At 39.2% G+C, this 18,958-nt stretch overlaps 1 protein-coding gene across 1 annotated transcript in view; it reads left to right on the forward strand.

Moving 5' to 3' along the window:
- Positions 1-18,958, forward strand: part of LOC140039194 (lipid droplet-associated hydrolase-like) — a 251,811-nt gene that overhangs the window by 180,872 nt on the left and 51,981 nt on the right. The window lies entirely within an intron of this gene.

Genomic DNA, 18,958 nt, shown 5'->3' on the forward strand with positions numbered 1-18,958 from the left:
AGTACTAGGCTACTAGACCTAGCCTAGGCCATGCTAGTATTTAGGCTAGGCCTAGCCTAGGCGTTTTAGCCTTGCTAGGCCTAGGATTGTTTGGTCGTTTGTTGACATAATTAACACAAAAGTAGGTGTGTTTACGAAATCCATATAAATATAACATTTAATATAACATTATTAAAAACCAAATGTTACTGTTTTTAATCAAATGTGTGTGAATGAAATGTAGTAAGCTTTGGCTAGGGCTACCTTTTATTTGATTCAAATAACTAGAATTTATTTAGATGTTATATAAAACAAATAATGAATGTTTTTTATTCGTGTAATGGTACAAATAATGGCACTTGGTGAATGATGAAAGGTTATATCAACTCGGCTTTGCCTCGTTGATATAACCTTTCATCATTCACCTCGTGCCATTATTTGTACCATTACACTCATAAACATTCATTATTTGTATATTAGACATTCCGGCGCACTATACAGGCTGGAAACCAGCTTCGCCATGCTCAAAAAGTTTACACAGAGCCTAGCGTGACACGTGATATGAAATCAACAATTCAATTTGCAGAGATACACTAAAGGGCGTTATACAATTTCGCTCTTCGAATCTCCAACACTATCTGTGATACAGATACCAGGGAGTTCCCTGCAGATACTAGTGCGGAATTGCTTTCGATTTAAAGGTAGTGCTAAAACGAATAACTTGCGAACCTACACGACTTCTAGTTATTTAAAGCAGACTGGAGACCGACTAATGCTGGTTATCATCCCTTTCGTGATGATCGGTGACGTCTGCTGATTGCTAATAATACTCTTAAAAAATTAGAATATTATGTTTCCTTTTCGAAATTATACTTCTTAAGTATACGACCTGTTTGTCTGTTTTCATCATCTTAAATATAGACCCATGTGCTGTTTTTGTATATACGCAGTATATGAATTTTACGTTTAATTGATATTGTCAAAATTGACTTTCCAATTTTCATCATGAACCAATACCAAATTTGGAATATTAAATCATAAATTGAATCATGTGACGACATGTATGAGAATTTCTTAGAACAAAATTTTAAATCAAAATAATAGTTTAACATTTAAAAATTACGATAATATGATATGTATTTATGTATGTATGGATCCTTCTTCATCAAGATCGTATGGAACATTGAAGTGCTAGACTACGAGGTTCGAATTCACAAATTGAGGTCGCTCGACACTTTTCAACATCTAAAATCTGTATTTTAAAGATTTTCCTGTCACGCAGAGCCATATATTATAAAGAGTTACGACATTGGATTTAAGTCACGTGATATGCAGATCAATTTGTGTCAAACTTGTCTCCGTTAATGCATGTAAAGTATAGGAGCAAGAAATTACTTTAAACTTTTTCTTATATAAAAAAAAATGTAATTGCACATTTTACGGTGGAATATCGACGTGCACAGCGTACAGAACCACTTGCGCCAAAGAATATTGCGCGCGCGTACGCTAGTACATTATAAAGTTCGATTGATTGATTTTGGAACGAAACATACCATAACTACGTCCCATTAATAACAATTATGTAATATTTTCAATTCATAATGCATGCTTTGATGACTAAATAAAATAATAAAGTGTCGTGGATATATTTGTTAATATATTGAATAGGTATGAACAATATTAAAATAATAAAGGCAAATTATTACAAATGAAATGATGAACGAGTCTCTGAAAGTTTGTGTCAAAAACACACAGAGAGCCATATACTGTATAAAAAGAGGGGTGAATTTGTGTGTTTTTTGTATTGGTTCATGCTTTGATGTATCCTGACTTGCATGTAGGCCCTACCATTTATTCTTTTGTTATTATAGACACAATATATATATGTTACCAAATTAATACCATTAATAACATTATTTACTAAAATAAAAACGGAATCTAAGCGTTATTTCATTGACAACAAAATCTAAAAATAATGCATGGAACTACAGGAAAACGCTATACAAAAGAGACGCGCGCGCCCTCAGCGTGCGAATTCTTTGACACAAAAATGGCTTCTAATTTTCAATGTCGTAACTCTTTATATATATGGCTCTGCTCCTCCTGTCACGAAAGTTAGTGCGCCCTCTATATCGACACTAAAATCGGGTTCCGTTTGCAGGTGTTTTACTGAGAGCTATTAAGTTATGTGTCGTCATCATTTATTGACAGCAATAAATATCTGGTAATTATTATTCTATCTCTATAATGTGTATTATATAAGCATTTATTTAAACAATTTAAAAGAATATAAAATAAATTTTACTTAACCAGTGAAAACAGGAGCGTAAATTTCGTCCCAAAGACTATCTCTTTGGGACGAAATCCGAGAGATTTCAAGATATGATATTTCCGAGTCTAAATAATCTCTATCTATGGAACGCCTCCTCTGCCTTCAGTTCACAATGGTCATGCAGTACACACCAATCGTCATGCAGTACACACCAATGGTCATGCAGTACACACCAATGGTCATGCAGTACACACCAATGGTCATGCAGTACACACCAATCGTCGTTCACATTTATCATGCAGTACACACCAATGGTCATGCAGTACACACCAATCGTCATGCAGTACACACCAATGGTCATGCAGTACACACCAATCGTCATGCAGTACACACCAAACATCATGCAGTACACACCAATCGTCATGCAGTACACACCAAACATCATGCAGTACACACCAATGGTCATGCAGTACACACCAATTGTCATGCAGTACACACCAATCGTCATGCAGTACACACCAATCGTCATGCAGTGAAATATTGCGTAATTTATACCGCCACCTATCGACAAAATCGAATATCACGTGACGTTTATTAGACGGCTGTAAAACTAGGCCATCGACTCTAAGATTTCTTTTATGTTTGACATACTGTACTTATTTTAACCGCTACACATCTCTGTGAATGCTCTGTTTTTTTATATATACAATAATTTATTATGCGAGACACGGGCGCGGCTAGGAGGCCATTGCAATTATTGAATTCCATAAAAGAAGTTTAAATAGTCTTAGTTTTACAGCCGTCTAATAAACCTCACGTGATATTCGATTTTGTCGATAGGTGGCGGTATAAATTACGCAATATTTGACTGCATGACGATTGGTGTGTACTGCATGACGATTGGTGTGTACTGCATGATGTTTGGTGTGTACTGCATGACGATTGGTGTGTACTGCATGACGATTGGTGTGTACTGCATGATAAATGTGAACGACGATTGGTGTGTACTGCATGACAATTGGTGTGTACTGCATGACCATTGGTGTGTACTGCATGACGATTGATGTGTACTGCATGACCATTGGTGTGTACTGTGTCGTGTATCGTCGTAGACAAATTAATAAGTACGTTGAGATGAGTATAATAATGAACGTATTTAATGAAACCAACTAGTAGTCATGAGCAATAGTATAGAACGTTTTGTAGGCTAACCCTCGTCAGACCATATGCGCAGTACGCATATATATATGTGCGCGTGCATATACTACACTCCTCCTTTCTTATTTTAACGTTAACATTATATCAATAAGCACAATAAACTTTCGTTAATTATTTTGTTAATCAAATAGGTTAATCATCGTGATTAAATTACTGCTTCTATAGTTCCAGATAGTTCTTATTTGGTTCCTCATAATAATTAACAAATGTGAGTAATTCTCACCATTATAATTTTGTGTAAAAACATGAACAACATAACTTTAACGTTCATAATAATAACATTGTTCACAAGTTCTATATCTCTTCGATAAGTCGTGTTGGCTTCCTTCGAAGTCGCGTGGAGCGTCGTGGAATAACCTCAGTCGATGAAGACAATCTATGTTCCTCTTCAACCGGTTGGTTGGTGGATGTTTGCTCTTTGTTCGCAATCGTTTCGCTCGCAATCGTTATTGGTACTGTCTGTTTAATCTTGTGTTCCAACTCGCTATGTGAAGTAGGGGTTTTACTCGCGTAAGCGTCCGCGTCTGTCGCTTTCAACTGGTCAATGTGTCTTTTCCACACTCGGCCATCCTCAACACTAATTACGTATGATTTTGGAGCGGTACGTTCTATCACGGTACCTGGCCACCACTTTCCCTCTTGTCGGAAATCTTTCACTAATACCATTTCACCTGGGTAAAATTCTCGTAGATCTTTCGTTTTGTCGTGATGAAGCTTCTGATCACTCTGCTTGTTAAGTACCTTGTTTTCTGTACTGGGATGTAAAAGTGATACTCGCGTTCTTAACTCACGGCCCATGAATAACTTCGCTGGCGTTTGTCCCGTAGTTGCGTGTTTTGTTGTGCGATACGATAAAAGAAATCTGTCCAAACATTGTTGGAAATCCTTCCCATTAGCTCGGCTTGCCGCTAACGATCTTTTGAAAGATTGAACCATTCGTTCTGCTGCTCCGTTGCTTGCGGCGTGATAAGGTGCAACCTTTACATGTTTCACCCCGTTTTGCTTTAAGAAGAATTCAAATTCGTCGCTAACAAATTGAGGTCCATTATCGCTTACAAGTTGAACAGGCAATCCGTATCTACTGAACAACTCTCTCATCGCTTTGATGGTCGCTGCACTCGTCGTACTGTTCATCTGAACGACTTCTGGCCATTTCGAATATGAGTCAACCACTACTAGATAATCTCGTTTATCTTTCTGCGCATAGTCAATATGTATTCGTGTCCAAGGCTGATTTGGCCAGATCCAGGGCATCATTGGTGCTACGCTTGGTCCATTTTGTGTTTGGTGACATGCTTGACACTGCTTCAATGTCGGAATCTATCTGGGGCCACCAGACATGACTTCGCGCAATCTCTTTCATACGCACGATTCCGGGGTGAGCACAATGAAGCTCCTCCAGAACTGCCCCTCTGAGTTTCGGTGGAATCACTACCCTGTATCCCCACAGCAAACAGTCCTGTTCTACACTCAATTCGTCTCTTCGGTGTAGGAATGGTTTTAGATCGTCGTCGTTTTCTGACTGCCATAAACCTGTCTGTACCATGTATAACACTTTGCTCAATAGCGGGTCTTTCCTGGTATGCTGTTGTACGTTCGTACTCGTGACTGGCAAATTGTCTAATGTATGCCCCGCTATGTTATATACTGCATCGTCTTCCCGTCCTTCGTATGGCATTGGGAGACGTGAGAGTGCGTCGGCAATTACGTTCTGTTTTCCAGGAATGAACTTTAAATCGTATTCGAACGCTGACAGTACGATTGCCCATCGCTGTAATCTCTGTGCGGCCAGTGTCGGAATAGCTGATTTAGGTCCTAGAATGCGTTCAAGTGGCTTATGATCAGTTCTTATCGTGAATTTCCGTCCGTATAAGTATGTTCTAAACCTTTGAAGTCCAAACATGATGCTTAGGGCTTCCTTGTCTAGTTGTGCATAACCCTTTTCGTGTTTATGCAGGCTTCGCGATGCGTACGCGATCGGTGTTTTGATATTGTTCTCGTTTACGTGGCAAATGACTGCGCCAACTCCGTATGGTGATGCGTCCGTGTATAGTTCCAGTGGTTTTAATGGGTCATAATGCGTCAACATCATGTCTTCGCTAATAATTCGCTTTACCGCGTTAAACGCTTTACTACAGTCGACAGTCCATGACCATGGTTTGCTTCCCAACAGCTCATTCAAAGGATGTATCATCGTCGATAATCGTGGAATAAATGACGCGTGATAGTTAACTAGTCCTAGCCAGGATCTTAGTTCTGTTGCATTCTGTGGTGCTCGTGCATCCTTGATGGCTTTCACTTTATCGTTTGTCGGTTGAATTCCTGCTGCTGATAGCTTACGTCCCATGTAGACTACTTCCTTTTGTACAAACGCGCATTTCTCAGCTTTCACTCTGAGACCATACTTGTTAAATCTCTCAAATAGTTTCTCAAGATTACTAATATGCTCTTTATCAGACGCACCTGTAACAAGAACATCGTCCATGATCGCACATGTTCCTTTAAGTCCTGCTATCACCTGTTCTATGAATCGCTGCCATATGGCTGGACTGGACGAAATACCAAACGGTAACCTCGTGTATCGATATAATCCGCGGTGCGTGTTGATCGTTACCAACTCTTGCGCCTCGTCTTCCAGTACTAACTGCTGGTACGCACATTTCAAATCAATCTTAGAGAATCGCTTTCCACCTCCCAACTTGGTGAAAACTTCCTCTGGGGTCGGAATTGGATATTGGTCGCAATTTAAACTCGGGTTGACTGTTACTTTATAATCTCCGCAGACACGTACCCTGCCATCGGCCTTTGGAATACATACCAATGGGGTTGCCCACTGACTAAAGTCTACCGGATAAATAACTCCTTCGTTTTGCATTCTGTCTAACTCTACCTCAACTGCGGAGCGTAGCGCAAATGGAACATTTCGAGCTTTGCAGAATTTTGGGATTGCGTTCACTTTTAGATGTAATGTCGCTTTGTGTCCCTGAACCGTACCTAATTCCGTTCGGAAAACTTCTGGGAACTTCCGTTTGAATGACTGACCGACATCGTTATCTATTTCTACCGAATTCTGAGCAAGCGATGGTGGAAATAATGACTTCCAGTCCAACTTAATCACTTCTAACCAGGTTCTTCCAAGCAAGGTTGGTGAGTTTCGTCGCTGTGTTCTCACTACTATCAGTGGGAGAACGTTACTCTGGCCCCTATAGTTCACGGTGACTTTAATTTCTCCTGCTATATCGAGCTTAGTACCTGTGTATGCGTGAAGTGTACGTTTTACTGACTTTAATGGTAGATGGCTAAGCTTGCTTTCGTAATCGTCAAAGCTAATTATCGATACTGCTGCGCCCGTATCTACTTCAAAATCAATATCTATATCATCAACTCGCATCTGTACCGTTATTGGTGGTACCGAATTGTCCTGCTTAATGCCTACGCAAAACATTGTATCTACAAAATCGTCATTACCTTCGTCGTAATCCGGTGCTTCTACTTGCTTGATGGATTTAGGTTTATATTGTTTTGTTGATTTACTCGACTGCCTGCATTCTGATTTTAGGTGTCCTTGTTTGTTGCATTTAAAGCATGTAGCGTTTTTGTATTTACACGTATCTCTTGTATGATTGTTCATACCACAGCGGTCACATTTCTGCGTTCGTGTTTGTTTTGACGCTTGATACGTTTTCGTAGACTTCCTGCTGTTAGACGTAACGTGGTTGATTGGCTTGTCCACATCGTGCGACATACTTTTCATATTCGCTGTTGCTGCCTCCGAGGCTATGGCTATGTCTGTTGCTTCCTTGAACGTATGGTTCTTTGTCAATAATTTCTTTTGGATGCTCTGACTTATTAGTCCACATACGAACTGATCACGCAGTGCGTTTTCCAATGCCTCTCCTTCAAAACCACAATGTATCGCCTTTTTCTTTAGATGGGATACAAATTGAGAAATAGTCTGTCCCGGTGTCTGTTTTACATTTCTGAATATAAATCGTTCAGAAATCGTTATTCGAGTAGGTTTGTAATGCTCTTTGAGCTTGGTTGTGAGCGTATCGTACGATTTTGTACTTGGTTTATCAGGAAAACACAAATCTCGTATCGTTGTGTATCCAGTCTCTCCTAAACTACTCAATAATATCGCTCTTTTCTTACCTCCGTCATTGATATCTAATGCCACAAAATATTGTTCCAGCCTGTCCACATACGTATCTATGTCTCCATCCTGGACGTTGAATTCCTCGAATAGAATTCTGGTATTAGCCGCTGCCATTACCGCGCTTCGCTCTGTACGTTCAGGGCGCTCAGAATCGTTATTAGCCTGTGCGGTTCCTTGGTTACGGTTGCCGTTGTTGGAAAATCAAAAACTGCTAGCCTAGGCCTAGTTTTATAATATTATTATACTTCCGTTTCTCTCTATGTAAATGTGCCTGTATCCTCGTCGCCAGTGTCGTGTATCGTCGTAGACAAATTAATAAGTACGTTGAGATGAGTATAATAATGAACGTATTTAATGAAACCAACTAGTAGTCATGAGCAATAGTATAGAACGTTTTGTAGGCTAACCCTCGTCAGACCATATGCGCAGTACGCATATATATATGTGCGCGTGCATATACTACATCTACACACCAATCACACGATTGTGAGCGTATCGTACGATTTTGTACTTGGTTTATCAGGAAAACACAAATCTCGTATCGTTGTGTATCCAGTCTCTCCTAAACTACTCAATAATATCGCTCTTTTCTTACCTCCGTCATTGATATCTAATGCCACAAAATATTGTTCCAGCCTGTCCACATACGTCGATTGGTGTGTACTGCATGATAAATGTGAACTGAAGGCAGAGGAGGCGTTCCATATCTATCTACCTAATAAATACGGTAGGTAGATTTGTATGGAACGCCTCCTCTGCCTTCAGTTCACATTTATTATGCAGTACACACCAATCGTCATGCAGTACACACCAATCGTCATGCAGTACACACCAATGGTCATGCAGTACACACCAATCGTCATGCAGTACACACCAATCGTCATGCAGTACACACCAATCGTCATGCAGTACACACCAAACATCATGCAGTACACACCAATCGTCATGCAGTACACACCAATCGTCATGCAGTACACACCAATGGTCATGCAGTACACACCAATTGTCATGCAGTACACACCAATCGTCATGCAGTACACACCAAACATTATGCAGTACACACCAATTGTCATGCAGTACACACCAATCGTCATGCAGTACACACCAATCGTCATGCAGTCAAATATTGCGTAATTTATACCGCCACCTATCGCCAAAATCGAATATCACGTGAGGTTTATTAGACGGCTGTAAAACTAAGACTATTTAAACTTCTTTTATGGAATTCAATAATTGCAATGACCTCCTAGCCGCGCCTGTGTCTCGCATAATAAATTATTGTATATATAAAAAACAGAGCATTCACAGAGATGTGTAGCGGTTAAAATAAGTACAGTATGTCAAACATAAAAGAAATCTTAGAGACGATGGCCTAGTTTTACAGCCGTCTAATAAACGTCACGTGATATTCGATTTTGTCGATAGGTGGCGGTATAAATTACGCAATATTTCACTGCATGACGATTGGTGTGTACTGCATGACGATTGGTGTGTACTGCATGACAATTGGTGTGTACTGCATGACCATTGGTGTGTACTGCATGATGTTTGGTGTGTACTGCATGACGATTGGTGTGTACTGCATGATGTTTGGTGTGTACTGCATAACGATTGGTGTGTACTGCATGACCATTGGTGTGTACTGCATGACCATTGGTGTGTACTGCATGATAAATGTGAACGACGATTGGTGTGTACTGCATGACCATTGGTGTGTACTGCATGACCATTGGTGTGTACTGCATGACCATTGGTGTGTACTGCATGACGATTGGTGTGTACTGCATGACCATTGTGAACTGAAGGCAGAGGAGGCGTTCCATAGATTTGGTTTTGAACCGAGGGCTTCAGTTTCACACGTTGAACAATTTAGAACCGGTTTACAGAAAACTGCTGGCATAACAGGTCCTATTCAAAGCCATATACTATAAAGAGTTACGACATTGTGTTAAAGTCATGTGATCCACACTCCGGCAAATTGTGTCAACATTGTCTGCATTAATGCATGTAAAGTATAGGAGCAACAAACTATTTTCAACGTTTTCTTATATTTTTGACGGTGAATTATCGATGTGTAAAGAGTATACAAGTCCTATGTCTATGCTAGCGCCCCCTATAATTCTTCATATAATGCATTATTCATATTACTGTATGTGCTCCCTGAAAATGCTTTCCTGCCATCGAGGTATTAGATTGGCTTTATATTATCGCTATAGTCTCTGGTAACTTCTGGGTCATCCGCCCTCTACCTTGATTAGTGTAGTCGTAAACAACTGAGCATGTATTATTAGTATTCGGCGGTCAATATTATAAACAATAGTGGAACCGTAATTAGGTCCGCGCCTACCTTGTCATAACATCGGCAAGGGTTCACTCGCTCCTTGTTTCTGGTGGTAAAACGAGTCTTCTCGGATTTTCAATATCGACTATAAACCGTAGGTCGAGTGTACACGTTCCCATTATTAACCGCATTTTTTAACATTTACTTGTATTTATGTTTAGTTGTTATACTTGTTTAGTTAGTTATGTTGTAGTAGTCTCTTCGCAAGCCATGAAATATACCGCGGGCCAATTCAACCCGCGGGCGCCGCAATGTCCTGAGAGAACCCTGCGCTAACGAGTTGAAATGACACTCCGATACCCGCGGGCGCCGCAATGTCCTGAGAGAACCCTGCGCTAACGAGTTGAAATGACACTCCGATACCCGCGGGCGCCGCAATGTCCTGAGAGAACCCTGCGCTAACGAGTTGAAATGACACCCTGATATTCAATCTCAATGGCTAACTTTCTTAATGAATGGCATACAATCTTAGAACCTACTCTGGGATATTTACAAAATCTCATATCTTTATTTAGGTCGATTCATTAAAAGATGAAATACATACTTTGGAACTATTTAATCTTAACGTTTAATCTTAGAAATTACCCTGTCAGAGAATCGTACTATATTTGATTTATCTCCAATAAAACTTTTTTTTTCCATTTCTTATTTCGTTGTGTTTGTTAGTAATAATTATAGTATAGTAAATGTTACCTCCGGGGCTTCCAGTAGAGATTAGTAAACGCAATACAGATTATGAGAATTCTAATGATCGTCTTATTTCAAGCCGATTCGCTCAGTTGAACGACTGGGCTAATGATTCCTGATATTTACATAATATCTACAGGCAATTTTTTTTATATCAAAATTCTTTAATATTAAGTCCAAATCAATAGTGTTTTCAATTTAAAAAATTTGAATTCACTAGAAAATTATTACTTTTTTGTTGAACCAATTAATAATAGTTTTCCAGTTAATTATATTCGGAATTTGTTTTTGTGATTATATTCAATATTATTATTATATCAAAGAACTTATAACACAAGAATCTCCTGTTCTTCAATTTGCATTCAAAACACAGTATCGGAAGTACAGGGTTAAAAGGTCAAACTGGGCGACGCCATTTCAAAGCATGGAGCAGCGCCCCCTCCAAACTAGGAAGTCAATTACTCTACCCCCCCCCCCCCCCCACCCCTAGAGTAGGCTATTAGCAGATCCCTCTATGATTTTGACTTTCTAATTTGATGCGGGCGCCCAACTCCATGGCTCACAATGGCGCCACCCATAGCTCTATTCTATCCCACAATGCCTTTCGAAATTGTTACGCGCTTCGGACGAACAGGAGATTCTTGTGTTATAAGTTCTTTGATTATATTCAATATGCCAAGTAGAGCAAACTATTACAAAAATATGTCACATGACTACATACCACACGTGGCTTACTGACGCGCGCGTGTATTATTCGTCTCTCTGTGTAATTGTGACTTAATCTCAACATGTATTGTTGTAATGTACGCTGTTTTCAGATAATATTTCAATTTCAAGCTCTCGTAATTTGGAATTATTTAAGATTGGAAAATGACACTTTTCATCTAATGTGATTTATTCTACACGATAACAAATGTAATTAATTTGGTTAACATAATCACGCATTATGCGAAAAAATATGTGGAGTGAGGGAAGACCTTAATTTTTCAGCAAAAACTACTCACTGACTATTCATTAAAGATGTATTGTCCCCAAAATAAAATCAGACTTTTTTAAATCAAGTTATTCACTTCTGTAAAAAAAATATTGATTTCTCGACAAAGGAAACGGTTAATTTTAACCACAAACCATTATCTTAAGACAATGTAAGTATTGTTTGCTTAAAATTAAATTTGTTTAGCTAAATCATTTTTTTTTTTCGATCCAGTTTTTGGTCAAAATGAATAACTTTTACGTTACATTAAAATGGCATATTAAAAAAGAATTGGGGAAAAAACAATGTTTAAGGCCGGGGACAATATATCTTTAAATATTTGGTGGCTCAGAATGGAAGACAGAAGGCACACTAGACTTTGCCCAAGTCTCTGTTATTATACTTCTTGAGTATTGTCCACGGCGCCAGTCGGCGTTTCGATTTTGTATGTTACCTTTTATGAACATTAAGTCGATTCGATGTCACTATAGAGCCGAGCCGCGCATAACGTTTTTTTGTGTAAACCTCTCCCCACACATCCCATAGAATTAACCCCTAAAAACCCCCATGTTTTCCCACACTACACCGATGAGTATCATACCACTTGATGTAAGACAACACTGCACTGCAGCGGTTCAATTTATAACATGAAGAAATAGATGCAAGTTAGTCACGTGAACTGCATCGTTTTTTCCCAATTGATGACATTTACAAAATCCCAAGGGAATGTCAGCCATTAGTACAACTGTCGAATAGACCATACGTTTGTATAGCCTTTAATAGGCCTATTAAGTGTGTATAAAGAAAAGAGACTAGTTGTAACCACCTTCTTAGACAACAAAACTGAGGTGGAAGGTGTTCACCCTGTCTTAAGCTCTGTCTACACTATCAAAAAGTGTGGTGTGCCTAAATTTGGTAGTGATATGACATCATCATGTCCATTTTTATTGTGTCACATACAGTTTGAAAGCTTTAAATATCTGTGCATCGACATAACAATGTCTCTCTGTAATTAAAACTTTATTTACAATTTCTTTCCTGTATAAATTGTTTTTGAACTATTATTTATATTATCATTTATCATTTTATCATTACAATTACTATAAGTGTATGTTTCACGTTACGTTTATTCGTGGTGTCAGACGAAATGGGAATCGCAATCCAATATCCAATATTAAATAGGCAACACATGAAAGTATCATATTGCTTAAAACCAGGATGATATTAATGCTGATTATTACAACTGTCCTATATACGACTTCATTAAAAGTGAGGTAACAATGCTAATGATATGACATCTACGTGCAACTTAATTTAATCGTTTAAGCAGACTTTTTGTTTATCGTTTCTTTGAATAAAGTTCAAAATGATGAAATATGCATTTAAACTTGTGAGGGTATATTGCACTGCGAATAGTACAGCAGAGGTTTATACACTAGCGGTAAACGGGACGAATAATACAGCAGAGAGGTTGACACACTAGCGGTTAACGGGACTAAGAGTTGGGCAAAGGGCGACACACTAGCACTAAACGGAACGAATAGGTACAGAAGTTGACACACGATCATTAAACGGGACGAATAGTCTTCGTACATTCTTGGTCTCTGGCGTATGGTGTATGTACCGTCTGTAACCCTGTTTGTCTCTGTCTATGAACATTGATCCAAACTGTATATATTATTATTATATTATAACAACTTTTTTCCTGGTGGAACCTATCTTAAAGCTCTCTGAGCTTATTTGAGTTTCTCCAGATACAAGGCATTAACTATTAATTTGATTCATATTTTTTCAACATACTTTGAATTTTGCTTTGTGTAAATAAATAAATGAATGAATGAATAGTACAGCAAAGAGTGATACTAGCAGTAAACGGGACGAATAGAAAAGCAAAGGGGACTAAATGGGACGAATAGTACAGCAAAGAGTGATACTAGCAGTAAACGGGACGAATAGAAAAGCAAAGGGGACTAAATGGGACGAATAGTACAGCAAAGAGTGATACTAGCAGTAAACGGGACGAATAGAAAAGCAAAGGGGACTAAATGGGACGAATAGTACAACAAAGAGTGACACACTGTGACACTAGCAGTAAACGGGACGAATAGAAAAGCAAGGGGCACTACATGGGACAAACTACATACTGTGACACTAGTAAGGCAAAGGGCGACACACTAGCATTAAACGTAGCGAATAAATACAGCAGAGGTTGACAGACGAACAGTAAACGGGACGAATAGTGCATCAGAGGTTGACATACTAGCGGTAAACGGGACAAATAGTAGGCAAAGGGCGACACATTAACACTGCACTAAACGAAACGAATAAGTACAAAGGTTGACACACGATCATTAAACGGGACTAATAGTAATAGTTAAGCAAATGGCATAAAGTGGGACGAATAGTACAGTAAGAGTGACACCTTGTGACACTTTATCACTAAACTGCTGAGCGAATAAAGTACAGCAGAGGTTGACACGTCACGCGAACAGTAAACAGGACGAATAGTAAGGCTCTGCACCAAATCCGAACACATAACATGAGTCTAGCGAATGCCAATGACTGATGAAGTAAAAAAAAAATCCACGTGATAGAGCTGGCGACATTTATCTGTTTAATTTGTAATTATAAAATGATTACTATATTGAACACTAGACATTATTTGAAACGCTGTGTGGTTTTATGTTTTTTCGACTAAAAACAGCTTTTGCAGTCGAAAATCTGCGAAACGATTCATTTATCGCAATATTAGTCTTATTAAAACTTAATTTCGATCGTGATAACATAATGAATGGAACCCTTATGGTTGTAAGCAATAATCAAATACTAGACCTATATCGGTCTCCGGCCAAATTATCTTGTTATCAATATCATCATCAAACATCAACAAGTACAAGCAAAGTAAAATTATAATGATGTCACTTCTCATAATGTTTTACCTCTATTAAGTGACCAGTATTTTGTCCAACAGCCGGAAGCCGTCTATTGTATCACAGTTAATCCCATTCTGGGTTTCAGTCTTCCTCCGTATAACGGAGAATGTTATTATCCGGTTGGGTAATCTTCCCTTGGGTAGCTATCGCATATAATATTTATTAAATATTAGTTTATGTCCGGAAGGTAAACACATGAAACAATGAGTAATTAATTCTATTAAATCTATATTGCATCTGTGTGATGTATGTTGATTAAATTAGATTAAGTCAGATTGTTGAATTTCAGAGAAAGACATGAAAAAAAGACGACGGGACCAAGGACGATCAATACGACCAGGAGCACGGACGACTAAGACGATCTAGGGCACGCACGATTAAGACGATCGGGACTACGTACTATCTAGACGATCGGGAGCACGATTAAGACGATTGGGACTACGCACTATCAAGACGATCGGGAGCACGATTATGACGATCGGGACTACGCACTGTCAAGACGATCTAGAGCACGATTATGACGATCGGGACTACGCACTGTCAAGACGATCGGGAGCACGATTATGACGATCGGGACTACGCACTGTCAAGACGATCGGGAGCACGATTATGACGATCGGGACTACGCACTACTGTCAAGACGATCGGGAGCACGATTATGACGATCGGGACTACGCACTGTCAAGACGATCGAGAGCACGCACGATTAAGACGATCAAGAGCACGCACGATTAAGACGATCGAGAGCACGCACGATTAAGACGATCGAGAGCACGCACGATGAAGACGATCGGGAGAACGGACGATGAAGACGATCGGGAGAACGGACGATGAAGACGATCGGGAGCACGGACGATGCAGACGATCGGGAGCACGGACGATGCAGACGATCGGGAGCACGGACGATGCAGACGATCGGGAGCACGGACGATGAAGACGATCGGCAGCACGGACGATAAGACGATTGGGAGCACGGACGATGCAGACGATTGGGAGCACGGACGATGCAGACGATCGGCAGCACGGACGATGCAGACGATCAGTAGCACGGACGATTAAGACGATCAGGAGCACGGACGATAAGACGATCAGGAGCACGGACGATAAGACGATCGGGAGCACAGACGATGCAGACGATCGGGAGCACAGACGATGCAGACGATCGGGAGCACAGACGATGCAGACGATCGGGAGCACAGACGATGCAGACGATCGGGAGCACGGACGATGCAGACGATCGGGAGCACGGACGATAAGACGATCGGGAGCACGGACGATGCAGACGATCGGGAGCACGGACGATGCAGACGATCGGTAGCACGGACGATAAGACGATCAGTAGCACGGACGATGAAGATGATCAGTAGCACGGACGATGCAGACGATCGGGAGCACGGACGATAAGACGATCAGTAGCACGGACGATGAAGATGATCAGTAGCACGGACGATTAAGACAATCGGCAGCACAGACGATTAAGACGATCGGGACTACGCACTATCAAGACGACCGGGAGCACGTAGTTTTTAAGGCCTAGATTGTTGACGATCGATTTTGTTCAGTGAAGAATTAGATGGTTAGTTTTAGTATATTTAGAGGGTTAGGTAGCTTAATTATGAGTTACATGTATGTTGATTATTTAGGGGTCTTTGGGTCCGATCGCCTTGGAACTGTGGTACTTTGCATTGAAATAACTATTAAAAAAAAGTCGTTTATAATTATATCTTTGTTTGATATCGATTGCCAAAGTACATCATCACTGTACTTGCTGTGTTAATACAATACTGCGATGATTATCATATACTGTGCCTACTCCCTAACTCAATTCATGATAATCACTCACCTTTTATTAAATGATAATTCAATTAACGACGTCACCATCGGAAAATATAATAATTAATCCATCATCACTCATAATATAATCATATTTGTTACAAATTTGGAGGGTAATACCCTATTTCGCTACACTTAATAAAGATTAATACATCAGACTTTGAAACGGCCATTTTGTAGTTAATCATTTATCGTTGAAAAACAAAACTATTCAATTCAAATAAACATGTATTTCTTTCATTTTCAATAATATTTTCACTTATAAAAGACAAAATAAGCAATTTATCAAAAACAAAAAACCATTGGCAGCCAATTTTATTAATTTTTGCTTTGAAAGTTGAATTACACTTTTTTCAGGTAAGTAAGTTTTTATCCAATTTTTTAGATATGAATAAATATTATATGAACAATTTATATTTTATTTAGATAGTAATCTGTATGTACAATGTTTCTCTGTGCGATATTGGTTTAAACCAATTTACATAAAATCTTGTTAAAGCGCCGCAGTGAAACGAATTGCTATCAATTCCCGTTAAATAAATTAAAAACCTCTCTGTATGGTGGAAAAAGCTTCATTTTTATTTCCGAAACCCACAAATGGCCAATATTGATAATTACATTATTTTACATTTCACGTCAGAGTTCGCAAAATGGCTAAGATGTTGGTGGTGTGATGGTACCGTGCTTGGGTACTACAACAACTACAACAACTACGGAAAGTTGTAGACTATCTATTGCATCTGCGTCGTGTGTAAAGCTCTGTCCACACTATCAAACTAGTTTGACAAAAAAGTATGATGTGCCTAACTAGATTGATAGTAAAGACAGAGCTTAAAAGGCGGCTCATCACACAAGATGTTAGCACACGTCATATTCATCATCACCTGATATTTGTGTCGTCTGTATGGCACGCCAGGACGGACATAACTATGACAAGTTGACCTAGCTCGTGTTATGTAGACATCGCTCGTGTTAATTTTACACATCGCTCGTGTTATGGAGACATCGCTCGAGTTGAGTTTACACATCGCTCGTGTTATGGAGACATCGCTCGAGTTAATTTTACACATCGCTCGTGTTATGGAGACATCACTCGAGTTGAGTTTACACTCAACACGAGCGATGTCTACATAACACGAGCAAGGTCAACTTGAGATAGTTATGTCCGTCCTGGCGTGCCATACGTCTGCTGTGCCATACGTCTGCTATCAACACATTATACCTAAGCTTACACTGCTGAGCAAAAACAAACCCGCCGCCGGCATTATAAAAAGGTTATGGATGAGCGTGCACGTACATATTATATGCGACTTTAACATGTCATAGCACACATGCCAGTCCATCCGATGGTGTAAAAGCCAAGTATCATATATGTTTAGAGGTCACTAATGGAAAACATCTTCAATGTATACTCTGGTGTAATTTATTAGTATCACCAGAAATATATACCTAAAGGGGGACTCCGGAAACACAAAACGTCATGTAGCCCCACTTTTAAAACGCGAAATTCACGATACTCGTTCTGCTTCTGGTCGGAAAATAAGTGGAGTTGTTATCAATGTGGTTGTAAAGCTATGGCTACTTTATGTGACAAAAAAATGTGATGTACCTATATGGACATGATGATGTCATATCACTACCATATTTGGGAACATCACACTTTTTTGTCAAACTAGATTGATAGTGAAGACAGCTTAAATGTTTGTTTTTTATAATAAACAACATTTTAAACCGGAACTACCCTTTCACGTATATAAACATTGACAATTTGTTAGTGTTTAAAAAAACCATATTGGTTTTTTTGTGTCATTATAATATACATTTCAGTTTTAATCGCATCTACAGATGTTCCAACTATTTAAAATTGACGGGTAAATGCTTTAATATATTTGAATTCAAGTTATACGCGTCGGAGCTCACGTACAATTCTCGGTCGGTAGATATGTTGATTATTTGAAATGTAACATCAAGAACAGCGAAGGTCGAACGCCCCTTCAACCAACTTACTAATTGCTAAAATAAATTGTGTTCTGTCCCAGTGGAGGAGTTTATTTATTAAAAGGTTTGCTGTGGAAATGCATCTCATAATATTTTCTGTAACCATGGTAAACAATCCTAAAAATTGGTTCATGACAATTTAAAAGTAGTTTCCCCGTATTCATGATTGGGAAATAAAGTAGATTTTGCTACTGCCATTGGCATGTGGACATTGGCATGTGGACATTGGCATGTGGACATTGGCATGTGGACATTGGCATGTGGACATTGGCATGTGGACATTGGCATGTGGACATTGGCACGTGGACATTGGCACGTGGACATTGGCACGTGGACATTGGCACGTGGACATTGGCACGTGGACATTGGCACGTGGACATTGGCACGTGGACATTGGCATGTGGACATTGTACATTCTTCTTGTTCTATATATTATTAATTAACAGTCAAAGAATAAATTCTAACTCACTCAGTGATATACTGAATATTAATTAGTTAATTTTGAAACGATATGAAGAAATTTGTAAAAAAGAATATGTCGATGCTATACAATACAATTTACAGAATG

This window comes from Antedon mediterranea, chromosome 1 (genome assembly GCF_964355755.1).
Source record: "Antedon mediterranea chromosome 1, ecAntMedi1.1, whole genome shotgun sequence".
Taxonomy (NCBI): domain Eukaryota; kingdom Metazoa; phylum Echinodermata; class Crinoidea; order Comatulida; family Antedonidae; genus Antedon; species Antedon mediterranea.